This window comes from Streptopelia decaocto (genome assembly GCF_964273445.1).
Source record: "Streptopelia decaocto genome assembly, chromosome: 2".
In the NCBI taxonomy this organism is placed as follows: domain Eukaryota; kingdom Metazoa; phylum Chordata; class Aves; order Columbiformes; family Columbidae; genus Streptopelia; species Streptopelia decaocto.
The window spans coordinates 60714420-60738947 of NC_138655.1; positions in this window are offsets into that span (position 1 = coordinate 60714420).

Sequence of the window (24528 nt, forward strand, 5' to 3'; positions counted from 1 at the left end):
AGAGATGTTGTGCACCTTATTCCTCAATCCTGGCATCCTGTTTTAAAGCCAAGTACAATTTAATTGTTGTTAACTGAAATTACTTTGAGTATATTTCACACCAAGATTTGCCTACTGCTGTGTTGATTGAACAGCTGAGCTATAATTTTCATTGTTGGAGCTGGCTTTGGTGTATAGTGGCCACTGAGTCTACGTTTTTATACATGTTTATAATTCAGAAAACATTTTGGTATGCTTTAGAAATATAACTAATGTGATTACCTGGAGACATGCCATCAAGCTACTTTCAGTTCTCTGTACCATGCAGCATCTTCTTCCTGTCTACCCAGACACACGTCTGGGTATTTTCAAGATATAAGTGCCCAGTGAATATTTGGGCATGCTCACAGTTGGTGGGGATTTGCTGATCATTCAGGAACCATTTTCCCTGGAGTCCCAAAAGCAAAAAAGACACAAGGCCTTGAAGACTGAGTCAGCATTAATCTGGAGCATGCTCACTGCTGCACCTATCTCATTCCTCTGCATCCCTGTAAGAAAAAGCAAGTAAAGCAGATGATACCAAAACATCTGTGGTAACAGGTGGGGGTTGATGGAAAATAATTTTTGGCACTGTTTCTTCACACGAAGGCATAAGTTGAGTGGAAGGGTAGATAAGGGCAAGAACCTAAAATGATTATGTTTTTCTTCTGATAAGCTAAAAAAATATGTACATTTCAATGAAACTGTCAGGGAAGCTGAAAAGGAAGCAGAGTCATAACCAGGAATAATAGTTTGTGTCTTATCCTTGGCAAAATTCAGATTTAGTCTATTTAGGAATTTCAGAGACTCATAGAAGTGCACATTATATACCTACTACAGGGGAAAAAACTTCCACTAGGGTTCCAGAGCCATTAGTTTCAAATATTTCTCCCACATTTTCTTATGCAAACGTTCTTTCAGAAACAAGAAAACAAATTTCTGTTTATAGAAATGTCCATTAAAATACTGATGGGAATTTCTAGTACTGAGTATCCATAACACTAATTGTAGTTGATTCACATGTAAGCAGAGTTCAGTACCTATGAAAGGTAACACCCTTCTCTCATTTTCAATAACTTTCCTAAATATTTTGGGTTTTTTTAATAGATATTTGAAGGTGAGGAAGAAGAAAACATATTCTCTCAAGGGAAATAAGCAGACGCAAAATACTGCATAGCCTACTACAACAAATTGCATATCACTTTTGTAGGGAAGTAGGACCCCACACTTAGGTAAAAAGAATTTGAAAGTCATCCTTGAGAGGCAAATATCATTTATTAGCATTTAAGCAGACTTATTAAGCAATTTAGTCACAACAAATTCATTATTTAAAAAAACAGTCTAATTTCTCTCTTTTACATTGTCTGGTGATCCAGAGATGTCTGCTAGAGATTGTACTTGAGGTCTTCACAAGAAAGCAAGTCATTTTTAAAACCTACAGTCCAGGGAATGCCACTGGTTTTAGCACCATTCCTGAGTTTAAAAATAGAAGGAATACAACTGAGCTCAGTTTTGGTTGTTGGTTTTTTGTTCTTGCTTTTGCTTTTGTTTTTGTTTGGGAGGGGGGGTGGTGTTGTTTTGTTTTGTTTTAAGTTATGATCTTTTGCATATACTTCTGGAGATAAGTTACAACTTGTGCAGATAGGAATGACTTATGCAAGTGGGAACTGTCTCTTTTAGTGCTGACTTGTGAGTAAGGGAATGCATAAATCATTATGCTTCTTTCTGGGTTCACCTAGACAGCTCAGCAGACCAGCACATGGTGCCCTGTTATGTGATTCTGCATGAGCACTTGAGGTGCAGCTCTTCAGCTTACCCTGTTCCGGCAAAAATACTAAGGGAGTTTTCTCAGTTTCCAGGACTGCAGTTTTGCCTAGCCCTCGTGTACATAATGAATTGGCGGGTTAGTATTTGATCAATCACAAACCTTCACTGTGTACTAAAATTTCTTCTAATGGAGTAGAATAAAAATATCTAGCAAAAAATATTTGGCAGTCCTTTAAAATAAATGGTAAAATCTTCTTCTGCAGCATCCAGTGCAATAACATTATGCAAAATAAAAAGTCCTTGTTCAGGCTTTTTAAAATAAAAGATATCTTATTGAGACGTTTGACCACCATAAATCACAGAATCACAGAATGGTCAAGGTTGAAAGGGACCTCTGGAGATCACCTAGTCCAACCCAGCTGCCAAACAAGGTCACCTAGAGCGGACTGCACAGGAATGTGTCCAGAGAAGGAGACTTCACAACCTCTCTGGGCAGCCTGTTCCAGTGCAACAAAGAGTATCTCTGTCTTCAATTTTAGAACATATTGAAGTAATTAGGCTGATACATCCAAGGTAGATTTTTTGAGAACCTGGGATAGATAATGAAAAGACTGAAGAGATTAATTTTTTGATCCTCAAATCTGTTCTGTGGAAGGATTTTTCAACTTTTTTATATACATAAAGAACTTCCATTAATGTTACAGAAAATCCCTAAATAGTCTAGTCATCCTCATTCAGTCATGATGACCACAAGAATTTCAGACATCCAGACTTCCATTCCACAAGCAAGCAGTCAGATATTTAGTTCACTTTCTTTTTTTTTTTCCCATCATGCATGTATTTCACTTCCAAAAACTTAGCCCTTGAGTTTCTATTAAGAACCTAAACCTTAAATTAATAATTCGAATCAACTTGCAGGTTCTAAGAAATAAAAACAAATCTTAGCTAACTCATCACTGCTCTTCCCAAAGATAGCCAGAATCTACAAAGGCCATTTCATGCCATCGCTGCTGAGGTTTCTAACACAAACATGATAGGTTGAAGTGGCAGTGAGTGAAGGAAGCAAGAGGACAAGACAGATCCTCCACTCTCCCTTCTCAGGTGCTGCCATATGGTGCAGCTCTGTGCCTGTGTATGTCCATGTCTTTCATTCTCTGCTTTCTCCCATGGGCAATGATCTATCATCCGTCATCCATCATCCTTCATTGCACTGTATTTTCCATGCTGTCAGCGCAGTCTGCACCTCTCCAGGGGTTCATTCTGCTTTGGCTATGCAAACCCCAACATCATTGCTTATTTCCTACATCTCAGTATGTTTCCCTGTGCAATTTAGCTTTATTAGAGCTACTGTACAGCATGCGGAAAAAGATAATTTATCTTTTAAGAGTGTCTTTGCATAAAACATTACAAATTCAAATTATGAGTTCATGGCTTAACGAGACATAACCCTGGTCTTGCTCAGTGTAAGGTCAACAAAGATTTTCCTCTATTAGCAAAAAAATGTTCAGTGAATAAAGATTTTAGAAACAAAATCATTGTTTTAGAAGGGCAATGCAAATGGTTTCAGCATGTGAAGCCACATTACCTTTAAATCCAAACAGCAAATTGAAAAATACTAAGTATGCCAACATCAAAAGCAGTGGCTCACCAGGTAATAAGATGAAAGCAGTGTGAAAACTCAGGGAGCCATTTTGCAAATTACGTGTCTAGAATAATAATAGTAGTAGTAATTATGATATACATACTGCATATATTAATAGCTCTGTATGTATATACAGAGCTATATATTCACTTTTGTGTAACATATATCTGTATTATACAGATGTAAAAGTAGTCACCCTTTATATGTGGTTTACATATATATTTTGCATACATATTATATACATATATGAACGTTTATATATGCATGCATGCATGTGCTTGTGTATGCATGAAAGTTTAATTTTATATATATATATGCACAAGTCATTTATGCATTTTAGAGGGTTTTTTTACAAAACTAAATGACTGGGCAGTGATGTGTGTTGCAAATGGGATAAGCTGGTTACAGTGAAGTCAGGACAGACTGACCTTTTAGAGGAGCCAGCAATGATTTGCATGTGGTAATCTCTGCTCTGTATTTTTTCCACCTCACTCTTCTTGCTCTCTCAGTCTTGCTAAGTTAGTAAGTCACATTGTGACTGATACACCTAATGGAGAGGTCATTTAGTGAAGTCTGGGCCAGCACAGCCTGTTTGAACAGTATGCAATGTCTTCAAAATCCCTTTCTTTCCTGCAGGGAAAGCAAAAGCTTCATCAGCTCTGTTGTGCCAAGTGCATAGTTCTGCAAGTGGTACTTCTAAGAAAAAGAGTGTTGAAAATCCTCTTTCACACAGACAAAGAGCCACCCAAGTTGTACCTTGCTGCACCACAGTGAAACCACAAGCATCCCTCTGCATGACAGTCTTCTGCAGGGATCAGTGGTGGAGCTACCTCAATGCTTAAGGGCCAAGACATTGCATTGATCCTGTGAAGTACATCCTGGAGACACAGGGGAAGGGGAAGGACAGGGGAGGTCTGGGGTCGCTGAGTCCATGATTTTTTTGCCCACAGCATGAGAAAGATCACCAAGTTCCTCTGGGTGAGCAGACAGAAATCTGGAGCTGAGCCCTGCATCCAGATCTATTAGTGGAACTGTACCAGTGAAAAATATTTTATTTCCAAAACTGTTCCAGCAAATTAATGTTAAAAGTACAATTCCACATTCATTTCTAGGTAACATAGAAAATAAATCCAGCTTTCTTTTTTTCCATTTCCATGTTCTATTTTTTGTACTTTTTTTTCTTTTTTTCTGCTGATTTTAATGCAATCGCCTACTGCTATCTTAAAAAGATAACACTTAAGAGAAAAACTTTTAGCTGGATCTCAGTCAAGCCTGTAGAATTAATCCTTTTCTGACAAAAGAAAATGTGATCCTAGTGCACACAGTGAACTGCACGGGAAAATATTTGTAGTTAGGTGTTTAAGTGCCTCATTTGCTGCTGCTGACACATGGGCAGACCGATATAGTACCTAATCCCTAGCAATTGAATTTTTTTGAAAATAAAAGGAGGTTTGAAGTTGAGTCCGTCAAGACAAAGAACACTTGAAAAGTTGAAACTTAGAGCAGAGGAAGATTGCTCTTAGGGCTTTCTAATATCAATATTAAAAAAAAAAGTCTTTAATATACAATAGGCAGTGAGCAATCAGTAAGCTAAACACTCTATGGATTTAGTACTCATTTTACAGAAAATTGCAACATATACACTGGTAGCCAGAATACAATAATAATTCAGTGTCAATTGCAGTGTTTTTATTATAATACTGCATTACTTTGAAGTGTACTTTTTGATTACAGCATTTTATATGAATCATTAATTTTTATACGTAAAAATGTGTATCTTTGAGCTATAAAAGTTATGGTACATCTTCATTCTTTACAATCTGAAAAAAAAAAATCATCCTGATACTGATCATTTTGAAGCAGATATAAAGAATGACAGCACCAGTTCATTTTAGTAGCATGTAGTGCATTCTTCTATAAAGCTATTTAATAAAAGTCTACCTCCTATAAAGCTATTTAATACAAGCCTGCCTCATGCTGGTTTCCATTTCCACTGATGTTCTTACAGCTCATCTGCTTTTAAAAGAACAGAAGCCAAATCTATTTTCAGGATACCCAGGGTAAATTGGAGGAATCAAATTGTTCTGGTCTGTCACGGACCATGCGAGGCTCTATGCAGTTGCTCCATTTTAGTTTATAGGTGGCTGTTGACCATCAACACCCCTCAGTGCACAAGCTCCAAGTCTGCTTATCAAGGCATAAGCTACTGTTTCTGCTATTTGTGATATCCGCTTAAAAAATCCACAATTATAACCATAAACAGAAAACTGAGGACTTGTAATCAATGTACATTTCTGTTTTACAAGTCAGTAGCTTTAGTTTGTTTTCCTATATTTTCAAGGCAAACAGAGAGAGAAGTTATTAACAGGAAAACAAATGCAGAATAGAGTTTTTTTTAGAAATTTGAGAGGATTTTTCCATCCTGAATAACTCCCCATATTTTTCTGCTTTATATAGTAATTCTTCAACACCAATGATGTTTTGTTTATTTATATCAGCTTCAGATTCAACAGTTTTAATGGAACTGTATTCACCTGCAACAGATACAGGCTTTCTCTTTCTTTTCTACATTAGTTTTGTTTCACGTGTCCTTGAGTTTATTCTTCTTCCTAATACTAAAAGCAAGAGAATTGGATGCATTCATTAGTGAATAATCAGAAGAGGGTGAATATTCAGCATCAAAATCAAAATACAGACTCTTACTCCCTCTCTGAGTAACACTGAAGTCAAGAACTGAAAACGTTCTAGGGGTGGCAAGGTTAATGAGTCTTATTTACAGAAAACAATCTGAGGGCCTATTAAACTTCTACATAATGTGTAGATGGACCTTGACCTAGCAAGGTAATGAACAGGGGTTTCCACGTGCCCAAGATAAATGCCAGGGAATTATTAGCAGCCTTGAAACTCAAAGGCACATGTGTAGATTCCTTTCAGTGAAACTGAAAACCAGACAGACTATTGGAATGTCTGAAGAGAGGATCCCAGAGTTTTGAATGGCTTGCAAAGGGGCAAGGAGATAAGTTTATGGTTTTTTTAAGTGCCTTCACCAATTTCCAACATGATTCTATTGACATACTTTCCCTGTTACCTCCTAGTTGTACTAAGAAATGCAGTGAGAAGATGAAGGACTTGAATAGCCTAAAATCTAAGGCTGTTCCATTTATTTTTCCCTTAATATATATCTTTGGGGTTTAATTACAATATTTTGTGATAGCAGTTTGGGAACCAAGTAGGATCTGAATCTTCAAGATTAGGGGCTGAGAATATGAAAAATAACATATGAATTATATTATTATACAATGCACAACTGTTCATTTACCCACAGTACAAAACATGAAAGCTGGAAGTTCTTGCTTGAAATCCTGATCTTGTCCCAGGTTTATACACCCTCTTAAAACAATTAGTAGGTGAAGTTTATGGACCAGATTTTCAAAGGTATTCAGGCATCTAAACAGGCAACTGCGTATCTAGAAGCACTTTTTTCTACAGGCTTTAGGCATGTAAACGTTGCATGAAGTTTGAAACCCTCATTAACAGCCTTTGAAAATGCAAATCTATGTGAAGATTAAATACTTTGTTTCAACACAGGAATGAAATTTTCCATTTTCTTAACCAATGACTGCTGGGCAGCCACATTTTGTGATGCATAAGACAGACATAGCAGTAAATAAATACAGTATGTAATTCAGATGAGCTAGCTGAAACTTTCCTGCACAGCTATACAGTTGAAAGATAAATATTCATGATTGGTGTAAGGCATGTTTCCCTGACTGTATATGAAAAAATTATCTGTACATTCAGACAGAAAAGAAACAGACAGAAGCTACCTATTATGATGATCTGTAATAAAATACGTTGTTACAGTTCCAATCCATCTATACCAAAATAATTAATGTCATTTTAAGCAAATGGAAAAGAGATAAAGAGATAAATGCAAGTTATAGCAACATCGACCTCCATCTTATATTGAGTTACTTTATCTTGTTCTTTGGGTCTCTACAGATACATTGGTATGCAAGCTGAGCCAACTAGCTTAATACCATCTTGTTAGCACTCTTCTCTATTACACACATTCTGTGGTTTCCATGAAGGCATACTCTCTCCAGTTATGTTGTCATAAAGATAAAAATTCAGTTTAATCTCTTCCTACATAAAGAGTGTATGGTTTCCTATAGTAAAATCCATATATCTTTTTGCAGCCTCCACTGGGATCTGCAGTCCAAACCCCATCCTACATCTAGGCAGTATCCTTGAGCTAGAATATTGTATATTGGTAACTGCAACTTCTACGTCACACCAAGGACATTACAGTAATCAATGGCTACTGGCCTTGGAAGTTACATGTTTGGCAAGAACAGCATAAGACTGCTTAGCAGTGGTGCCTTCCAGTAGTCCATCTTGCATATAAACCATAATCACAGACCTCAGAGCTATTGAACGTATCACTGTAGCCACTATGATGTGGTTGAAATTCCAGTCAGTGAAATTAAGTAACATTTCCAGTCACAAAAGCTCTGGTAAGACAGACTTGTAACTGCCTGGTTTGGTTATTTCCCACAATAAAGTATTTTTTACCTCAGTCCCTAGGGAACTCCAGGTTCTGTGACTCTACCCAGGTTTATGTTTCTTCTCCTCTCTGGTACTACTCATAGCATTTTCCATGGTTTGTCATACTTTAAGTCAGATCTTCTGCCTCAGTCACAGATCAGCAATTAAGAACCCACCTCCCATGTATCATCCTCTCATTCCTCAGTCAGATACTGGCACAGAAACAGGAGCCCACCATTTGAGGTAGAATAACCTTTCCATACATCGCAGGCCTTCCTCTCAGAATTTCAACCATGGCATTTTTACCTTAGTTTGCATAAATGTAAATTACATTACAGTTCATTACTCTATCTAGTACTTAGAAACCAAGTCACAGAATTTGCCTCCATAAACCTTCTGCAACCTTGAATTTCAAAACTCTGGAAAACTATTCTATGGAGAAAGTTCCTGTTTTTTTCTTTGCCTTATATTTACAAGGCATGATTTCATATTCTTTATGTAATGATAACAGCCAATAGATGCTCTTCTTTAAAAAAGAAAAAAAAAATTACAGTCCCTCTATTTTCTTCCCCCACACTCATCATCATCTTAGACATACACATACATGAGTTTTTCTGGGCTTCCCTTTCCTCAGGCAAAAACTATCACAGGAACATAAAAACAATAATAAAGAAAAATATATGACTAAGTCAAACATATAATGATTTTCTCCTAGCCCCAGGATTTTATCTGAAGGGACCTCCTGAGCCAGAGGTAAACTGTCCTGACAAAATCAGAGAAAAAAAATCCATCCAAACCTATACAAGTCAATAAGTTCTGGAATCCGGGCATGCATTTAACAAGAAGTTCCACAACAATGGGCTGTGAGAAAGTCTTTTTTTTTTTTTTTTAATTCACTAATAATTTATTTTGATGTCCCTTAGTTCCTAGGTGAGTAAGGTTTTGAACAATCATTCCTCATCCAGCTCTCTTATGCCACCAATTATTTTAATTACTTTTTTCATGTCCTCCATATAGTCATATTTTCCAGAATGAACATTCATTTTTCATAGGTAAGGTCTTCCACACCTTCACTGAAACTCATTTGCTTTTTCTACACTATAGTACTTTTAAGGCTGAAAGACAAAAGCAAGATCTGAATCTGAAATGTCTGAAAAACAGCAAAATTTTGGTGAACTTCTTGTTATTTTCTATTACTTAAAGCAGAGCCAAGCATCACTGAGCATGTTTTGGCTTTCCTGGGATGAATGCACTTCAGTGAATTCATTCATGCATGTGTACTATATATCACAGCTCTGGCTGGAGTAAGAACTAGTCCTTGCATATTCTGGTGTCCTTCACAGGCCTTAAAACTAAGGCTTGAGCTTTGAAAGTAGGTTTCCCCTATTTTAACTTCACAGAATTCCAGAGGGTCACATCCTGTGATCACAGCAGTTCGGGGCACTCAGTCACCCATGTGCTGATATTTCAAGGTGGCAGCTGCTGCATGTGTTGTAGTGGAGAATCAGTCCTTGCTCATGCAAGCATCTATTGCAAAATACAGGCAGAAGAATCTAAAATCAAGTTAGTCAATCAAACCAAAGCTTAGAAAATTATTGTGAGCAATCTTTAAATCCCTCATGGCCCAGAAATCTGCAAGCCCATATAATAAATATGTGAAAATAGAAATTTCTTTGTAAAAATAAATCAGTTTGCATCTAAATAAACAATAGGCACACACGTGGGAATGAAAGCAAGTAAAATTTGGAATAGTCAAATAGACACACTGCATGCATCTTTCAGCTACTTCTGTGTTCTAAACAGCCCTAAATTACTCCTTTTATACCTAATATTGTATATTTATTTTTTAGTTTTTAAGCTTACTAGAAAAAAAAAAAAAATGAATGCACAGCTCTGAATTTTTATGCTTGTTCAAATCCTAACTACAGAATCACAAAAACTACAAAATTTTTAATGAGTTAAACAGAGATCACAGACTGAGGGGATAAATGACATCCAAGTTTGGAGTTTTATTTAAATGTTTCTGTTCTTCCCAACACCTCACAGTAATCAGAAAAGGCTGTTTTGCATAATTAGCAAAATAAGAATCAACTATCAGTGTTGATATAAATCATCATAACTCCAATCAAGTCAGTGAGTTACAAGGTCACAAAATGAGATGGTAAGAGCATGGTTTCTGTTGCAATTAATTGGAGCTGTACCAGTTTATAAAGAATATCACTTAGGAGCAACTCAGCCGTATGTCCATCAGTATAGAGACACAAAGCATGACATATTTAAATAAAGTGACCTGAGAAAAGTCCACAACACAAATAGGCACTATCAGCTTTAAAGTCCTTTATGTTTGCTCAGTGTGCTGAAGTGAGCAGGTGTGGAGACCAAAGTAATACTGAAATCAGTGCAAAATCTGTGAAAGTAAGACAAATAATCATGTCCTATTTTTAGCTCTTTGCCCTAGCAGCTCCTTCTTTTGCTATGGTTTGTCAGAGAGAACAAAGCACTTGTTAATACAGATCTGAATTTGTTCTGGCTGGTGCTGCAGGTCATTCTTTTATTTTCCTTAGCTTAGAATTTTGCTTCTTCCTCCACAGCCCTCTCACCTCAGCTTGCACAGCAGGGGTGACTCACCCTGCTCTTGCTTTGACCTTTAATGGTAGATTACTGTGCATTAGTATTTTGTCTATGAGGAAGAGTGGAGTAATGCAGTTTAGTAGCTGCCTTCATCCACAAGGAAGAATGATATAGTGCATCTTCTTATCTAATATCCCAGTGAAGTTCTTCATAATTAAGGAAAGATTCTTTCTACTGAAGAAACAGCTAGAGCTTCACACTGTGCATTAGAAAGATGAACACAGGGGGCTCATGACTTCATTCAAAACTATCATTAGATGAGTTTAAAGAAATTATTAAAGCTTCCTCTGTTATCAACAAAACCAAGCATCTGTAACCCATTCTAGCTCCATAAAGCTCCTGAAAAGAGAACATAGCCAATTATCTTAGCACAGCTGAGACCATTAATATGTGCATCTTAAGTGGCTAGTACGGATAACCTGAACTTATAAAATCTTTTAGTTAACCATTGCTAAAGTGAATCCATTAAGGGAAAAAAAAAAAAAATACAGAATCAGATCAAGGAGAAAAACTGTAAGAAGAGCAGCAGTGCCTACTTTTCAAAACTAAAGCCATTTAAATCCTGGCATCCCTGATGGTAATGAGATGTAAGGTTACAGGGTGGGCAGGTCCAACACAATACAGCATAAAAGGATTTTTTTTTCCTCTGCTCTATACTTATAATTTTCAAATAAGACCCTTGTTGTCAAACTCAGAATAGGAATAATGATTGCAGTGAATAAAGTTTTTAAAATATTTTGCACTGAGAAGATATACTAGATATGCCTATGCCACTGAATTTTTTTGTGATTCTTAAAGCATCACCATACCTTGCATCATAGAGACAGAAAAAGACTAAACTACTATTTTGATATGTTATTATAATACAGAAGTTCTGAATGGAGACAGTTCCTGTGGCTCTCATAAGACTATACTTATACCTGCTACAGTATCTAAATATCCATCTATACTTGGAATCAGTGCTTTGAAATGGTGTTATGAAAAACACATTATATGTCACACCTTCAGGAATAATCCTTAATAATTTACAGCCATGTTCAGGAGTAAAATCTTGATCATTTTTCACAAAACTAGCAGTACTTACAATTTCAAATTTCTGCATCCCTACAGAATTTTTGGGTTTTTAAAATGTATTTCACTTTTTTAGAAGAGGAGAAAATAATTGAAAATATCACGTAAATGCATTTTGTGAGTAATACTGATGAAAACTTTCTACTACTAATAATAATGGTATTATATCTGTTTCACTAATGAGTAAAACATACACTGAAGAGCTCAGAAGTTAAAAGCAATTGCTATGTTGCTACAGGACCTGATGCAAACTCCCTGAAATACAAGCAGAACCTTTCAGTGGGCTGATCCACAGTTAATAAGAGAGATTTATAATTCAGAGGTCCTTATCTAGAGTCCAGTGAGAGACGTGCTATATGTGTACAGCATTCCTGCTGTTCGTTTGTATATGATATCAACTTTGCAGGCACAGAATTCTTCATGAAATGAAAAAAGCTTTTTCATTATCTGCAATGCCACAGATAAAAAATTGAATAGAGCTACAGGAAGGAAATCCTCTTCTGTACAACCCGATACACTCTCAATACAAAATTGTAACCTGTGCCAAATTAATGACTGCTGTATAAAAAAAAATCTTTTCTCTTAACTAATTTCGATTTCACTTCTTCCCACAGTAGACATATCTATTTGACTTATGTCAATACCCATTTTCTTCCTTTCAACTACTTTACACTTAAACCCCACCTTCTAACAAAAGGCCATTTAATTCTTCTTTCATGTTTGCATTTACCAAATAAAATGTTAATATTTCATTTATGAACTAAATCTTCTGGCTTTGTGATTTTCCTTTTTAAATAAATTCATACAGTTATAAGCTCATTTTATCACTCTTTTATTGTCTCCATTGGTTTATTTGTGCTAAATTTGTATTAAATACTGTATAGCAGTCTGTCAATACAGCATACTGTACAAAATCTGTACTGATATTCCTTAGTTTATGGCATCAGACTTCACTGTGTTAACTAGAGCAGAACTTTACCACTGCATCAAACCATAAACATGCTAACAAACTGTAGTTCAATGTATGCTATTGCAGAACCTTGCTCTACTCATCCCTGACAACTCTCACTGAATTACTACTTTGCAGAAGTTTAATTCTCCTGAGTAAATCTTTTAAGCTAGTTTCCCTGACTTTTCTTTTTTTACTCTGTAATTCCAGATTCAATCTATTTGTACTGCTGACAACTACTTATGTATCTATGTATATGCACTCCTAAATGTGCATATATTAAGCGTGTTTGTATTCTTTTTCAGGCCATTAGAACAGAAATACAGTCTGTATCCCCTTAGACATCCCACTATACCTGATTATATATCTCTCTACTAATATGTTCCCTGTTCATTAGCCTGTTTTAATAATATTTCTTCAGTATTTCAGACTCTCATAGTGCTACAATCCATGTGAGTCAGCTGAAATCTTTCGACCATACTTTCATGGAGTAGTAGCAAGGCCTTTTTAAAAATACAAATGTACATAACACGTTCCATTATGTCTGCTAATTCTGTAATGCTGTAGAAAAGAAAGATTGACAGGAATTCTCAATGAAGCATTAGTTAGATCAGTAAAGTTTAGGCCTTTTTTATTTTGAAATTTGTCAAGTTGAAGGATCACTCAACTTCTGCATCTTGTGTCTGGACAGAAACACAAAATCATTTATTTGTATACATTTTCTAGGATTATTCCCAAAACCTGACAGTGCTAAGCTGAAATTAGACTGACACTACAAATCTGTATTTCTACCCATTACTTACCTTCATCAAAATAAAACAACATTGAAAATATGTTTAAAAGGTGCTTCTTTTTGAGAACACATGGTTTTTGCTGGAAAATTTTTACTAACATTTTCAGAAAAAGAATAAAAAATGTTTGCTTATGACCTGTCAGGCACAAGAAAGAGAAAATTATATACCAAAACAGGAGATATATCTTGGATATGAAGGCATCAGTCATTCATTTATAAGTCATGGGATGTTTTAACTGAGTTTTATTTTTTTTAATTTAAAGATATTTCTAAGCAGAAAATAACAAAAAAACAGACTGATAATCATGCTATAACATTTAGTTGTAACTTGATAAGAACTTATAGAAGATTAAGAGCTGTTATATAAAGAGAAGCGTTGAAGTTCTTTATTGGATTCAGGCTGGAAAATTTGTCCAGTGGAAATCACCATTTTCTGTGGCCCCAAAACTTACTAGTCTCTGAATCATACCAGTGCCACTCCAAGACACCCTGGGTGACAACTTCAGGAGGAACTAGCCAGAAATCCCTGATGGGAAGAACAGAGGAAGACAAAGAAGCAGCATAAGATATTGAGATGGATGGTGTTTAGAGATGAAGCTAGTGTTTTTTTTCAGGAGAGTGATTACCCACAGTAAACCAAAATTATTCTGGTTTACTTGGTTTTGTTTGTTTGTTTTTCAGGTAAAATAACTTGGTTCCAGGGTAAGATGACTGTTTGGTAAGAGGTTTTGTGTGTGCATATGTGCATGCATGTATATTCATATGGAAATAGCAGTCTTCACATTCTCTAGAACAATGGTCTCTGACTCTGGATACCGGCAGTTAAGATGTGTAGGCTACAACAAGGTAACTCAATTTTGTTATAAATCATCAAAATTTCCTGCTCTTTTAAACTTATTTTCATTATAAATAAAAAGCAGAAAAACATACAGGGCAGTTTGAATGTGTTTAGTACAACAGGACAGAAGATACTCTATAACATAGAAAGAAACTCATTTCAGTGAATTGGAGTCCCTAGTTTGCCCAAGAGTTTGGCTGCCTTGCGTTGGTTGGCTGTAGTTTCCAATTCTTCCTCCCTTCAATTTCACTCAACATCTCTGATTACACTATTATTTTTCATTCAGTATTATTTCCAGTGCTCCCCTACACTTTTCTCATTATTTGATTTAGTGTCTCTATCTAATGAAAAAATAAAGGAAACTTGTGGAACTAATGGAACATTTGCTTCAACTAAAAATGAAAAGACTCTACTTTGGCACTTCTCTTTTCAGGAAGAGCTCATGTATAGGTTTATTCCCATGCACAAAGTGACATATTTTGACTGAGATTTCAATCATCCTGTAATAATCATTATTAATAAATGGTAATAATATATCTGAAAGACAGAAAATATTTAAATGACATTAATGTCCCTCCTTTAATGAAATATAAGCATGCACATTCATTATCACTACCACCTAAATGACCTCTCAACCTACTCCGAAAATATAATATATGAGAAACTTGAAACATTTCAAACTACTCAATAAAAGTTCTCCAATGCGTATTTTATGGAGACATAAACTTAGTTTTTCATAAAGTACTTTTTTTATGGGCACAGGTAAAAGAGTTTAAACGACCATATTTATAATTTTGAATTCTTGAGGAATTTCACAAAATAGGTTTTCAATTCTGTGTTCAAAACCAATGTTGGTATTTTGGAAAAAGACTGTATCACAAAGTAAAACTTCATCCTACAAGTTTTGACTGTAGAAAATGATTGTTTCACACTTCATTTCAGACTAAGATGCTGCTTTTCTAAAAAACAGTATACAAGTCAGAATTCAAAGATTTGCACTTATTAGTTCAATTCATTTACCAAGTGGTTTACAAAGGAAAGTCTTCCTGAATCCACAGGTAAGTGCAATAATTGCGAACAGAACATGTTCATGAGGCTTTATGCTCTGGCTTGATGGTGACTTTCCAATTTATCATTCCTAATTAATGTTTTGAAATATCTTTGTGAGACAACTTTGATATAACAAATCACATTTTTTTCAACAGGAATTGTATTAGTTCATCAGCTAAAAAGCTTATTCATTCAGGCATACATTTGTTCTGCCATTTTTGATCTAAAATAAGTTTGGTTTTGAAATTATTGTCTTTGAGTAAGACGATTTCTGTAATAACTTTCAATAAAACCAAAATGCAAAAGCCCTAGATTTCCTATGTAATTTTTGTACCTTTGACTTCATTACACTTCCTGGAGTTGTAGACTGTTTAGAAATATCTGAGCAAGAGGTTTTATTGATCTATTATGGAAATCAAATATTTCCAGATGCCAAATTTTAATGAACGTTTAATCCATTAACACATTTATGACTGTGAGCAAGGAGATAATTTTGTGGAAAGCAAATAACAGGTGTCAATATATATGCATGTGATTATTAATACATTACATGAAAATAATTCAAAATCATTTATCAATATAGGAAAAGCAAAAATTGCATAGTAAAGAGGTATGGTACTATGCAGAAATGAAATTAATTATGCTTTCTAGTACATACTCTGTAATGCAGACAGAATGTAGATAAATTTCTAGTTCCTAGAGACAAGAAGTGTTTACGTTTTTTGTAAGTCTCTTCTCCTTATTTCTTACAAGTAGAGCTACTTCTGCTCAGTTAATTCCATTCTTTGCTTGCTGAAAAAGGGGGTCATGCTAGTTTGGTGATCTAACATAAGCCAAAAAGAATTAAAACCAACACTTTTAGGAAGTGGCTTGTAATTCTGGCTTCTGGTTCAGTATCTCACAAAATTAAAATATGCAGACAAAAATTGTCACATATTGCATCAAAAATCAGATATTTAAGCACTTCACATTCTAATTTCATATTTTGGATTTCAAAGTCAACAAACAGAAAGAGTCCTGAGAAATCAAATATTCCTATAATAGGTCATTCTAGAAATAAAAATAAAATAAAAAAATCAAAGGACAGAAAAACAGATGGATAAAATCTTACGCTATAATTCATAGAAATGAAAAACTAAATAGAAGCAGGCAAAAGTAAATATTTATTTTATTGGAAGATTATTTTATAGTAATTATCTTGCTATGATGTATAGAATAACTCAGTATCCATATAGACAGAATATAAGACCATGTTTTTTACCATGCAGTCTTGATCCTGAGATGACTAGGCACTCTTAACAAGTAAGCTGAACAGCAATGCCAGCAGTAAAGATTATTTTAAAATAGAATTCTCACAGGCTAAAACCCACAAAAGGGTATACATAACACATTGAATTTACCCATGTGCTTAAGCATTTAAAGGATCGAGGTCTATGCTAATGACAAAACTGATAGGCAAAACATGCAGATGGGTAAGGTTGAGAAAAAGGAAAGAAAGAACAACAATAATACAAAAATATGTTCCACACAGAATGTGTGATTTGCTGCCTGCCAAGCAGTTAGCAGTAGGCAGTACTGTGTAGGCATCATGGAAGAAACAAGGCTTGCTGAATGATAAGAAACAGCGTAAGCTGGAGGTTTGCTTGCCTTCACATGTTCAAGTTTCTTGAGTGTTATGTGGCAACTTTTGTTTAAAGTCAGTCTTAATATTTGATAAGCGAAGAATCATCAAAATAACACTTACTGATCCCATGACTTCTACATGCTTAATTCAGTTAAGCAGTCTAGTAGGAAATATTTACCATTTTCATTTAAATGCTTTAGAGATAGAGTAGTGTTTCAGAGAAAAGAATATATACAGATGGAAGCTTCTTATATTATTTTACCTGGTATTTTTTGTCAAAATTTGTTGTATTCAAAAGAACTATTTGCTAATAAAATCAACATGGTCACTTTATCTTTCTTGTAGCAGCAACATTTAGTCTTCAATATCTGGATAAATCTTGAGACCAGTGGATGCTGTTTACCTGGACTTCAGCAAAGCATAATTTTCCGTAGCCTTCTCCTGGACAAATTGGTAAGATACATGTTGAATGTGTGATCTGGGTGGCAAATCATCTAACAGGTTACATTGAGAGGGTGGTCATCAATGATTTTACTCAGGTTGGCAGCTTGTCTCCAGTAGAGTCTCCCAGGAATTGATACTGGGCCTCACAGTGTTCAACATCTTCATAAAAGATCTGGATGATGCAATTGAAAGCATCCTTACTAAGCTTGCTGGTGGTACAAAAAAGGGAGGAGAGGTAAACACATCACAAGGGAGGACCATCTTACAGAGCCCCTGGAAGAAGTTGGAACAGATGGTTAGCGAGATCAATATGAAGTTTAACAAAGACAAGAGGAAATCTTGCATCTGGGACAGAATAACCAAAGAGCCCACTACAGGATATGTTTTGTGACTGTGGAGCAGCCTTGCTGTGAGAGACCTGGAGGTCCTGGTGGGCGACAAACTTCACAGGAGTCAGCAGTGAGCTGCTGCATCAACAAAGATAAATTGAATCCTGGGCTGCATCTTCAGAGGCATTACTAGCAGAGACAGAAGCATGATCATCCCACTCTACTCAGCACTTGTCAGACTGCACCTGCAGTACTGTGTCCAGTTCTGGTCCCCACAATTCAAGACATGGACAGACTGGAGAGCGTCCAAAGGAGAACCACATAGATGATCCAAGGGTTGGACTACCTGCCCTGTGAGGAAAGCCTGAAAGAGTAAGGTCTTTCCTCCCTGGAGAAGAAAAGGCTCATGGGTGACCTCATCATAGTATTCCAATAGTTAAGGCACAGCTACAGACAGGACAGAGGCTCTCTCTTCACAAGTCACATGGAGAAGACAAGGGGCAACAGATGACTTGCACCATGACAGGTTTCATCTCAGCATAAGAAAGACATTTTTTACAGTAAGAACAATCATTCACCGGAACAGCCATCCCAGGGAATGTGGTAGACTCCTCATCACTGGAGGTTTTCAAGATGCAATTGGACAAGGTGACAGATCATTTGACTTAAGCTTGCTTTCCCATGAAAGGCTGGACCAGGTGGTCTTTCAAGGTTCCTTCCAACCTGATCTGTCCTATGGTTCTATGATTCTATGAGTCTGTCATATCTGTTACTATAAGTGTAATTGTGTTTTTATGGTCTACAGTAATTTTACTAGCTTGTGGTTCTAAACAGTCTTGGACATTATCTGCTGTCTCCTTGTGATGCTTTTACCAATGTGAAGGAAAAGTCAGTGTACTTCTATCACTGAAACAAATTTTATATTACTGTGGAGAATCATTTTATATAGTTAAAAAGGAAGTATATAAATCAACACTTATTCAGAAAAAAATGCATTACTATGATGATATCCCACCAAAAACCCATAGTCACATGAGAGAAACATGCTTCCTTTGCATGAGGATTTAAATCAATTTAATAGCACCGTAAAGTTCATAAGGTGTCTATGTTAGAACCAGCATTCTAAATCTGTAAATTAAGTTCTAACCAAATTAACCTGCCAATTTGTATTTGAGAAAGCTTGGTAGGGACCACAAGAATTATTTAATCTTAGTGAAACCTGAGTTATTTATATCCCTTTTGTTTTTCATTAACAGAAATAAGTCATTTGATCTAGTTCATAGAATACATGTATTTAACTTTTGAAGCATATGTTCTATGTGTTACACAGTGGTGCACAATACCGTTGGTTAAACATACTTCCTACTAAATTATCTGATCTCATTTAAATTTTTTGTAACTTTATCAGACTAACATTTTGGATTGAACTTTTGCATGTCAAACATCAGCCAACCAGAGTTTTATTTTACAATGCTAGAGTTGTAAGGAAAAGTGAGACAAAGAAGAGGAAGAAAGAATATTTCTGCTTTTTTCTTTTTGATGTCTAATTAATTAGAGGTGAAGTCAGGAAATATCAAATGCTGTTGTGGAATACTATATCTGTACTCATCAATCCAAAATGCAGTGCATCATATGCACAAACAATCTCTGGGCAAATCTGGTTTTATACCTAGTATGGGAAGGAAAGAAACAAAGTAGACCATCTCCCATTACAAAATTATTTCTTAAAGTCTATTTCTACTCCAACTCTGGAAAAACAGTGTTTTGGGATTTTCTTAATATAGTTCCATCAAAGACAATATCCCAGGCAAAAGAAGGCAATTATTTTTTTTTTTAGAAGTTACCTCTTCAAAAGCTTTTATTTTGTAGAGAATACTTTCACCTCACTATCAAATTACAATGAATATTCCAGTCAACTAAGTACCTTTTCTTAAAAAAAAAAAAAAAAAAAAAAATGGTGCTTCAATCCAAGCTACACTTAATTTCTCTAACTAGGATGAGTCAAAAAAAAATGAAAAATGAAGGTCAACTAGCTATCCACTGTACTGCTTCCACTGTATACCCAAATCTTTTCCAGCATCTCTTCCTCTCTCTGTTAACTGTACACAGCTATTAACCATGCATGGACAAATTTAATTACTGTATGAAATCAGTGTCACTTCATAACATTGCTTCTAGGCATTCTTAATGGATTTCTGTGGTGGTTATGAAAAACTGAAGACAGTTTAGCTTGCTATGTTAAAATCTCTTCCTATTAAAGCATGACTCTACCTGCAGTGTCTTATTTAAGATCGTAGATAATTAGCACCTTGCCTGGACTGCTTCAAAACTATTTTTCATTTGCATATGTGTGCACTGTGTGTGAGGTAATAAGCCTAGTGCATCTAACATCTCTGCAATACAGTGTGTACCAAGTTCTAGCTTCTTTGATTATGATGTTAAAAAGTTGTTGGACCTAGAAAGCAAGTAAAAATTCTACATTCAGTCCAAAACAGCAGCAGCTGAATACAACACAACAAGCATTTAAGTATCCAGTTCCATGAAAGAAAATATATACATATATATAATTAAATTTAAAATTCCATAAAAGTTGCAAAATTCATATCCCATAAACTTCTAATGGAAAAGATTGTGACAAAGAAAATAAATGGAAAAAATACTTTGGGATACTAAAAATATTAATTGTTAATTCCAGATTGGATTCAAACAAATATCACAATATCAAAATATTGCTGTGAAATGGAAATGCTGTGTTTTAAAACATGAAGAAAACAGTTACGAGGCAACATATTGATTCAGTGCTTCTAGGAAACCTTTGCCAACAGGGTCTCTATGGATCCCAGTCTTCTTTTTTGGGAACTAACAAAGCATAAAATGTGAGTATTTTCTGCCATTTCTCAGAAGTCTCACATTTCTATGCTCATGTTGAGAACAGGAGAACTCAGCCAAATCTACCTGCACAGATCAATAGAAACATAGAATCATAGAATAATTTCATTTAGAAGAGACCCTCAACATAATCGAGTCCAAGCATAACCTAACCTAACTGTAGCATTAAACCTTCTCCCTAAGAACCTTGTCAAAACAGCTTTTAAACACCTCCAGGCATGGTGACTCCACCACTTCACTGGCAGCCTGTTCCAATGCCTGACAACCCTTTCCACGAAGAATCTTTTTCTAATCTCCAATCTAAACCTCTCCTGGTGCAACTTGAGGCCATTTCCTCTCGTCCTGTCACTTGTTACTTGGGAGAAGAGGTCAACACCCTCCATGCTACAACCTCCTTTCAGGTAGTTGTAGACAGCAATAAGGTCTCCCCTCAACCTCCTTTTCTCCAGGATAAACAGCTCCAGTTCCCTCAGCTGCTCCTCATAAGACTTGTGCTCCAGGCCCCTCACCAGTTTTGTCACCCTTCTCTGCACTGTCTCTAGAACCTCAATGTCCTTCTTATGATGAGGGGCTATGCTACTGTGGTTATTTCAGAAAAAAATATCAAGAATCATAAAATGTTGAGTTGGAAAGGATCCACAAGGATCATTGAGTCCAACTCCTGTCCCTGCATATTACAACCCCACAGTTCACACCGTGTGTCTGAGGGCATTGTCCAGTCTCTTCGTCAACACTGTCAGGCTTGGGGCTGTGACACCTCCCTGGGGAGCCTGTTCCAGTGCTCCACCACCCTCTGGGGGAAGAACCTTCTCCTAATGTCCAACCTAAACCTCCCCTGGCACACTTTCCTGCCATTTCATTGGGTTCTCTCATTGGTTGTTAAAGAGAAGAGTTCAGTGCCTCCCCTTGTGAGAAAGCTGTAGACTCCAATGAGGTCTCCTCTTAGTCTCCTCTTCTCCAGGCTGAGAAGAGCTTTCTCTATGTATTTTATTCTGACCACTGACTAGTTCATTTTCTTTCCCCCTGTTTTTGGACAATTTTCACTCAGCCCTTTCCTGATAATGCAACACAAGTTGACATCATACCTGTTAACTGAATGAGCCTTTGGGCTAAATTAACTAATCATCACCCAACCACATTAGACTAATATAATATTATTTTCTTTACAGCATTTAATTTCTATTAATTTCTCTTAATAATACACTCAACATATAAAGGATTACTGTCTTGGAAATTTTAAGCAATGCAGCTAGGTCTAATTTATTGGAAAGTAATCTCACTCATGCAAATAAATCACAAAATTTTAGAATTGTCTGGGTTGGAAGGGACCTTTGAAGACCAGCTAGTCCAATCCTACTGCCATAGGTACGGACATCTTTCTCTAGATCAGGTTGCTCAAAGCCCCGTCCAATCTGAACTTGAACACTTTCAGTGATGGGGCAACAGGCAGCAACCAGGCAGCAGACATAATCATGAGCAAAGACTTCCCCTTTTTTACCTTTTATTGTCAGTGGAACTTTATTAATAATTTTCCTTTCAAATATCTAAAAATTACTTGTTTTGCTATGAGAATTATGATAGATTAGTTGCCATTTTAAATAGCATTTATTTATTCCTAGTAATATGATTTCAATAAGCCAAATCACTTTGTAAAATTTTGCTGTTCAGAATGAAAGTCACCCTCTAGACACTCATTTCTAAGAAGGAGTACACTATTCTCTGTTTGTAAATTATAGAAAAGGTTTTTAAAAAAAAACCTAGTTTTTGGAGTTAGAGGTTTAGAATCTGTTTATGCGCAGAACAAATAAAGCAAGTAAGTCCACATAGCAAAGTCTTTATATCCTCCTACACTAAACAGATAATGGCTACTGTGAGAAAGAAATTTTGCTTTGCTTAAACTTTGGCCTTAGTTTGTAGAAAAAAAAAGTCATACTTCGTTTCCAGAAATGGTCTGAATGCAAAATGAAAAACAGTTCTGTTTCCCTCTTTCTTTTTTAATAATTTAAACTGTAAGCCTGATACTAAAATGTGCTGTGATCTTTATACTAAATATTAAAACATATACTTCTTTGGTCTAAAATCAGTAGAATTACTCTCAAGCAAGAATGTTGGTAGACAAGAGTACAGTAGTGCTTTCAAAACTCCCCATTTTTTAAAATCACACTCATTTCAATCTCAAACAGAAGACTCTGTAATCAATCAGCTAAATTCTCCTGCTTTCTCTATTGTCTTCCATACTAGTGGGTTTATCTGCAAGAAAAGAAAGCAGATAAGACTTATACACATTTTTATTCAATTAAAAGAATACTATTAGCTAGAGTTACTTCAGGAAAACTATGAAAGAATGGAGAAAAAAGGGAATTAGACTCAGAAGTCTGCTAAACACCACTTTAAAGACTGATGTTGGAAGTCCAGACACAGCCTTTTGCCTCCTGACAATGGCACACTTCATACTTTTTCAGCATCAGTCCCCTGATCATCAATTATTGCTTCTAGGGGCACTTCTAACACCTCAGTTTCAACAATGCCTATTTCATTCTAAGTCCCAAGACAAACTATATATTTTTCCACTTCTGTGGCTGAAAGCAGATGTTTACTTAGTCTTTCATATTCCTCACTTTGCTTTTTGCCCATCACTCAGTGGTACCAGGCAAGGAAATACTTCTGTTCAGTTGCCACATCTGTATCCCTTATGTTTTTTTCTTCCCAGGAGACATTCATATTGATTCATACTCATCTATTTTGCAATAAAATCATTTTATGAGGAGGAAATAAGGTTACACATGCAACCCTAAGTGTGTCTTCTCCAGGCAGTGTTCATACTGCCCAGACCAAGTGATTACCAATGGGTTACATTCACATCATTCAAGGTTGTCAGCCTCTAGAAAAGACCAGCTAATTCCATGTTACATCATATTTAGCTTTAGCATTCCTCTGGGCCCCTTGTAGTGTTCTTGCCACTCTAAAAACATATTATGTATGTGAGTGTGCATGCCTTTGTGAGAGCGCATAAATGTGTGTACAAAGTGCAGGATGAGGGATTCAGTTCTACATGTCTGAAATGAGCGAGGGCAGTGTTGCACTTCACTAGAGTAGCACTTTTAATGGTATGAAATTACAGATGCATGTAGAGCAGGAGCAGAGGACATTCAGCGTACAAAGCTTGCTATGATTGCACTGAAGAACTACAGAAGAATGTGAAAGCATTTTATCAGATACAGTCATGCCTTTCCCACCTGCTGGAAGTGGACACTGGAACAAACAATATATAATGAGCAGGTGGGGTTTGCTTTGGAGAGCCAAAAATGGTTCAAAGCAAAACTGAAACAGAAAAAAATAGTTTGTTCAGTAGAAAATGAATGTTTGGGTAATGTGGACAGTTGGGGAATAGGGATCTGGGACCAAAAGGGGGACATAAGTTATAAAACTTAGATATATTCTAAGCATTTTCCTTGCCTAAAACCAGGTGATTAGGGCATTCTCTGGGCTAGAAAAGCATGTGTATTGTATTCCAACAGATGGAGGAGGGAATGGATGCTATAGTTTCAAGGCAAGTGCTCTAACTACTGCTAAAAAAGGAGCCAGTACTCTCTTCTAACTACAAGGAAAAAAAAAAAAAAAAAGAACCCCTCCCCCACCCCCCCCCCCAAAAAAAAAAAACAACACCAAACAAACAAACAAACCCAAACATGCCCAACAACTGACTCCTGTTGGGCTTTTGAAAGCAATGTATACACACATGTAATTTCATGAGACAGTTTAACTTGGTGAAGCTCAGGTGTCCTATTTAAGCTTGAAATTCTTCTGCCCTTGGAGGGCCAAGTTTTAACATACATCAGTGAAATTAGTGCTGCTTCTGGCTACTTCATGCAGCCCTTCAGTTACCTTGTCAGAAGCACAGCTCTACACCAGCAATGGGGCTTCACTTCCTATTG